The sequence below is a fragment of the Varroa jacobsoni genome, unplaced genomic scaffold (genome assembly GCF_002532875.2).
Source record: "Varroa jacobsoni isolate VJ856 unplaced genomic scaffold, vjacob_1.0 scaffold_3, whole genome shotgun sequence".
In the NCBI taxonomy this organism is placed as follows: domain Eukaryota; kingdom Metazoa; phylum Arthropoda; class Arachnida; order Mesostigmata; family Varroidae; genus Varroa; species Varroa jacobsoni.
In genome coordinates this window covers 166,442-173,126 of record NW_019212905.1, presented here as the reverse complement: position 1 = coordinate 173,126, position 6,685 = coordinate 166,442, and positions in this window count along the sequence as shown.

Here is a 6,685-nt window from a genome sequence, read left to right as displayed (position 1 = left end):
ATGCGTGCAATAACATTGCCGAGTTTATATATGTGTATATCAGCATGCACAGACTACTCGTGCATGACAGCATGAGTAAGGGGTTTTGATAGGTAGCTACGTTCGCTCCACGTAAGTGTATCAGCGATCGTTTTTAAATTAACCTTCGTTCTACTACAATTACATCCAATGTACGGATTAAATTATGGGAAGCAACCGCCTCGTCGGTTTCAATTTCCTTCTAATTTTCTTCCGGAACGGGCACAGGCTTAGGATTTGGCAAGACAAGGTAGTGCTCGCAGCACGTAGAATCTAGCAGGCACGCACAAAATAAAGCCTTTGTAACAACCATAAAGCTGAGAAAATATATGAAAGAATAAGAGCGAATAAACGGCCCAGAAGGGCCTTTCGCCGTATATATATATATATGTTGATCTGCCTATACTACTAAAAAACATTAGAAGCGGGTTCGTCTAACCTAAAACGCTCGCGTAGACTGCATGGATTGGACTGATTCTTTCTTTTCGGGTAGAAGACAGAGCTGACTAAACAGCTACTTTTACTTAGAGAAAAACGTTTTCGTAATATTTATCTACTGTGATCACATTTGGTAATGGGGTTGAGCAAGCTACGCTATCGCGCTGCGTTTCCCAGCCCCATCTGTGGTATCTGAACATTATCTTGCGCAGCCAAGTGAACCACCTGTGCCGTGTCTACCTGCTCAAGCATATCCAAAAGACGATGGTCAAAAAGCACCGCCTGTAAAAGTCGTGACGCAAAGCGATTACGGCGATCCGCCGAGAGACCTCAGGCCATCAGTGACAGCGAGAACTCACACACGTCATCCAAACGCAACCCTCATCGCGATCGCCGCCTATCGGCGCCCCGATTGGCAATATTTTTACAGTTCGGGTGGCCATTGAACTGCTAGTAAACGGTGACAGGCACGTCACCGACACATGCCCAGCCACAGCGGGCGACGTATCTGCTAGCGGCATGCTGCTTCACCACGTGAGCATGGAACTGACCGTTTTCGACCCTTGCCTCAACCATTCGTTGAGTTGCAACTACGCCATTTAAGGTGCACACCGTGACGATCCACTCTCACCAACAGGTGGCTTTGCAACACGGACTCGCTCCCCGGCACAGGAGATGATAGCCCAGAAAGATCCAGGAGCCGGGAAACAATGACAATGCACTCCTATTAATTGGCGGGACAGAAAACACGGTTTTGCTGTCCAGTGTCGCCGGCCCGACATATCCACCAGACCATACACTAACATAATTTTTTATGTCGAATACGCCTGCTCTACAAGCAGACTATACTCGCCGAGGCCGTAGATTAGATAGCGGACCAGTACGAGGCAAATCAACTAACTATTCCATTGTGGTTCGTTCCAGATAACACGCACGTCCTGAGGACGCTTGACCGCCTCTTCAACGTCGATATATATACCGCGGTTAAATACACGCTCAGAGGGCATGAGAAGTTAGAAGGAGAGACTTATCTTTTTTTTAGGGATAAATCTTTAGATTATTGAAATCGAACACGGTCGCCGCAGGTGATACATCAGCTCTTACCAAGCAGTTGCTCGAATCCCTAGTTTCTCTATTTATGATCGCCACCCGCCTATTGAGCGGCTCTATTTACGTTAATCTCCCGAGCTACACATTTTCCCCCTGGAAGATCCATCTATGCGACGAAGGCCTACCACGAGATACCCCTTATTTCAACATCATTCGCGTCGCTCTGCGAACAAAACAATTCTGCGAAATCAATGGCCTGCGTAAAGACTCTTATGTTGTATACCTAGTCGAATAATATGTAGGTCAAAAAGAGAAAGGGTGTGCCTATCGCAAACCACTTACACAACTACTGAACTACACACAGTAAGTCCTTTTTGCAGCTAGATTGACTACTTGCGGTGCCTAAATTCGTACATTTGCAGCACACAACGACCTACTCCTTGATGCGTTTAAAAAAGCTACGCACACAAAAGGGCCTCGTTTTGGAGGATCACCTTTGGCAGTTGATTATGAGCGACGCCGCACAGACGCCAGAAGCCCTTCGAAACATTTTTGTTGTCTTGTCAGTGACTGCGAAATTGTCAATACATTGGGGTTGTTAAACCTGCTGAAGGTTACCATAACACGACTCGACTGGCGCACAGCCATATAACTCTTCATATGACTAACTCTAGTCATCATCAAATATTTTCAGACAAAGTTGGACGACTACAATAAAACCTTCAGACTACAATAAAACCAAATTTGCTTCAGTCTGTTTTGATCAGATAACCTGGAGGAGGATGTCGACAACAAGGAGATTCTACATGAACTCTGATGTGATCTCGTTGAGCAAACCGAAATCATTTTCACGCCAATTTAGTTATGGACGCCGCTCAAATAATTCGCAGCGCACACTACGCGCAGAATTGATATTCGTCTGCACACCTAGAGGTACAGGAAAAACTCTAATCAATTTCATCCTACCACCCGTTCAATAGCTATTCCCGTCGAATTGTCAGTCGTCGCGGCGATATTGATATCCAATGGGCGCACTGCCCACTTTCAATTCAAAAGTCCAATTCACGTTTACGAGGATTATGACTGTAGCATTGACTCGGACTACTGTCGGCTTCGTTCGGTCAACGGCGCTTATTGAGTGCCTCATGATCAGACGAGAGACATTCAGAGCCGTTGATCGTTTCTTCCGCGACAGATGAACGAATAATATTTCTACTGGTGGAACCTTAACGCTGTAACCAGATATTTCCGCCAGTTAGTACCCGTTGTGTGGCAGAGTATGGGTGGTGACACCTGCATTAATCAACAGCACTGATTGAGGCATTTCGACATACATGGATCGACCACTAACGTATGGATTACAACGTCTGATCCCAGTTCACCGATTTCCTACGAGGTATCCGGAAAATGCCAAAAGCTCAGTTATGTTGCTCGAAAGCACTGTCAGCCGTCACGATCCAATTGCGAAATGCATAGATCTCATTTACTCGCCCATCTAATTTCAGATGCTTAAAAACACATTTATCAACATGTGCTTAGTAGTTCCCATTGGTAGGATGGTCCGGGATATTAACACGGCAGAGATAGAAATATTCCCAACGCCCTTTATTGAAAACCGAAACTTTATTCGAATCACGGACGATACCGATACTTTAAAACGGATTTTTTTTACAGCGTTAAACTCTTTAGACTCCCCCTTCATATTTCGCGCCTCTTATCACTTATCATCCTCATGTACGAATTTAGCCCCGCTAACTCTGCAACGGAACCAAATTCAGCGTCCACGGCTTATACCGTAAGCTCATCACCGTAAAAAGTGCCACAAGCGTATTCTGATATTACATTGTTTTACTGTCTAGAATTATTCTTTCAGTTCCACAGAACGGGAAATTTGTCCTAAGCCACTATGGCCAACTACATAGTCCAGCATCAAACGTTTGACGACCTGTTATCAACGACGGTCAACTGTACATTGTCTTGAGTTGCATCTGGATCTATTCTATATTCTATGGAAGTATTCCTGGCTGATAATCACGTCGCTCAAAATATCTTAATACGTACAGTTCTGCAATGATTTGCCTTATACACTTTGGCACCACAAAAAGACGGGATTAACTCTATACACGCGATGACTCGTCGAGCGCGTCTCAAACCGCTGCAAAACGGCTTACTATTTCCCCTTCACCACTGGTTTAGTTGTTATTATAAATAAAGTTTCCATCCCACGTTATCAATATTGGGCTCAGAGGTTCGCGCCTTCTTCCACACAGGATTATTACAGGAATCAGAAATAGAGGGACAGAATCATACAAGAGTATCTGGTGGGCAGTGCTAAAGTATAAGTACTAACTTGTAGTAGATAAACGAATCTATCTATGAATGTGGCCCGGACATATCAAGTCGTATCGACAAAAGCTGCGTTAGTATTATCCGAAATGATACCCTCGAAACTACTAGCAGATGGAAGAGGGGAATACGAACTTGATTTTACTGTGGCAGAAAAGACCACACTGCGAAAGTGGCAAGCAGAGTTGGCTTAGGACAACTGTTTGGAGCTGCACGAGAAACGGGCGAGATTTAACATTCCAGAACTGAATCGGCCGGTGCGGACGCCTCATGGCGAGCTGTTTCTCTATGTTACCTAGGTTCTGGTCAGTCATGGTTAGCCTTAAACGTACATGATTAAGATTTTTAAATCTTAATCATGTACGTTTAAAGTAGAATTCAAAATTATACGCACTGTGGAGAAGTCAGACGGACTAGAGCCCATGTACGTTCGCTGTAGTGCTTTACGAGAAATCAGAGAAACTCAAGGGGATATTACAAGTAAACCATCAATCAAGAATATAGTTGAAAGAATGCTGAGTTTGAACGGAGAATGAAGAGTCAAAAGCAGATTCCTTGAGATTATGATGCAAGAAAAGAAAAAGTTGAAAAGGATTAGAAGACAAAGATTCGATTTTCTCTCAGGCAGGAAAAGAGAAGAACAGGACAATGGAACATGGGCTGGTCTCCTTAGAGGCAAACTTGCCATCCCCTGCACGACGCAAGTAGTTTCAAGTAACGGGCCAAGTTGTTAAGGTCCGGCGTCTTAGTGGATATGGGCCTCACAGCGCCAAGCAGTATTTTAGATATAAGGCTTAATCTGCAATCAAGCGTTTACCCTTAACCCCTAGAAAAAAGAAAGAAACGAACTAAACCAGGTGACGGATTCAACGGCAGAATAGAGGTGAAGCAAAGCCTGCAGGTCATTCTAGACTTTATTTACTATATTTATTATAAATTGTGTGTTTGTGTTTACCTTTATCTACTTATTCGATTCAAACCGACCCGTGCAATGTCTAGAGTCTCATCCCGACAAAAGCTGCGCATGAGATGGGAATGATCAAATAAATAATCTTTTTTCTTAGAAGACAATTTTTTTATTCCCATAAAGCATACTATTAATTGTGGCAAACTGATTATTTTTGGAGTTTTGTTAATTCGATTCGAGAATTTCTTAAAGTTTATATCGGAAAGTTGTTTATTTTCTTAAGTTCTACGCAACGCTGAATTCGTAAGGTGTGTTAAACGTGAAAAATGTTGGTTTTTTATATTTTTGGATTTAGTCATTAAGTGGTTTTTGACAAAATTACCTAAAGTTAATGACAAATCTCATCTAATTTTTTTAAGTGCGCGAACATTTTTTCAGGAGGTACTTCAATTTCCTTATAGGAATGACGTAATGTTAATTTAGTTAATTTTGATAATGGTTGATGAAATCCGAAGCATCTCGGCATAAGTTGCATATTTTTGATTGGATAAGTACTTTTTCCCAGGTGGTGCAATTAACTTAAATAGGAAACAGATTAAATACAGCAGGGTATCGAACTTACGTAAAGGGTTAGGTGCAATACAAATGATATATTAGAACACGTTGATGAAATAACTGCGACATGACAGCAGGACGATTGAAGCCCACTTTGCTGGTTGGGATTTTCCGCCATTTCCGGAGTTCGTTTTTGAAATAGCCTTTGCCAAAGGACTTTTAGTCGGAATCCTTTATACATGTTTATTAAAAGTTGCGGGGACTGATTTAAACTGTATTTTTTAAATAATTTCTTTTTTCTGAGTGACAATCTAGATAGAAGTCTATCTAGAAACGCTATTTTTGGCACATTCAGAACCTTGCGCCGAAACAAATTTCAGTTTGAAAGTTGACAACGTCATTTGAGGTGTAAAAAACCAATTATCCTTAAATGCTTTGCGTATGGGTTTCGTTGCTACCAATCGATAGAGCTAGGTAGATGTTTTCATACCTAAAATAAATCTCTTGGCGTGAAAAGAGTCAGAAATGCGATTGATTGTACCAATTTTAGTTGCGGTAAAAGGTGTTCCCACATGATTCTTTGAACGAATTTCTAAAAATGTCATATAAAGCGGCTGAAGTAGAATTTATTTTCTTTCGGCGAAAATCGCTAAGATATTCAAAGGCAAATTTTCACATAAGGTAGCCGTTTCTTGGCGCTAATCAATAGATTTTGATAAACTGAGTAAAATTCAACATAAAATGGACAACAAAAGAAGAAAAAACATTACAATAACTATTTCCCTTATGTGGTCATGGGGATAAACATCTGTTCCGAGGGTTTTTGAAACGATTTTTTTGAACGAATTTCTAATAGATATCCATTTTAAAAGTTGAAATGGTTTGCATGAAAAACATTTTACTAAAACGGATTTTGACAAACATATTTTCTAGAGAGATTTCCTGAGGGAAGGGCCAACATATCTAAAAAATCGTCTTAGCGCGCCATTTCTAGACGCCAACCGTTAGATCTTAGCCATGAGTTAAAATGCAATACATGTTTGTTTTATCGTTGAAGTAGATATTTAAACATTAAAACCGAATGTGGCATAATTTTGTTAGCTAAAAAGTACGCACTTGGGAGACTTCGTAGCGTGGGTATTAATATGGAAACATAAGGTGATTACTTATATTTATAATAAACTGCTCGTTTATTTTGATTTCTGTGAAAGTGGAACTTTCATTCTCAGCTTATAGATATTTCGTGACTTGATTTTCTAGCAAATATTAGAACCGTCTGAACAGAACAGTTATAATGGCCATCATGCTATTATTTAGAACGATTTTTGAGGAATTGAGCAAAGCTTTTTCTAGATTCATAATACCTAATGT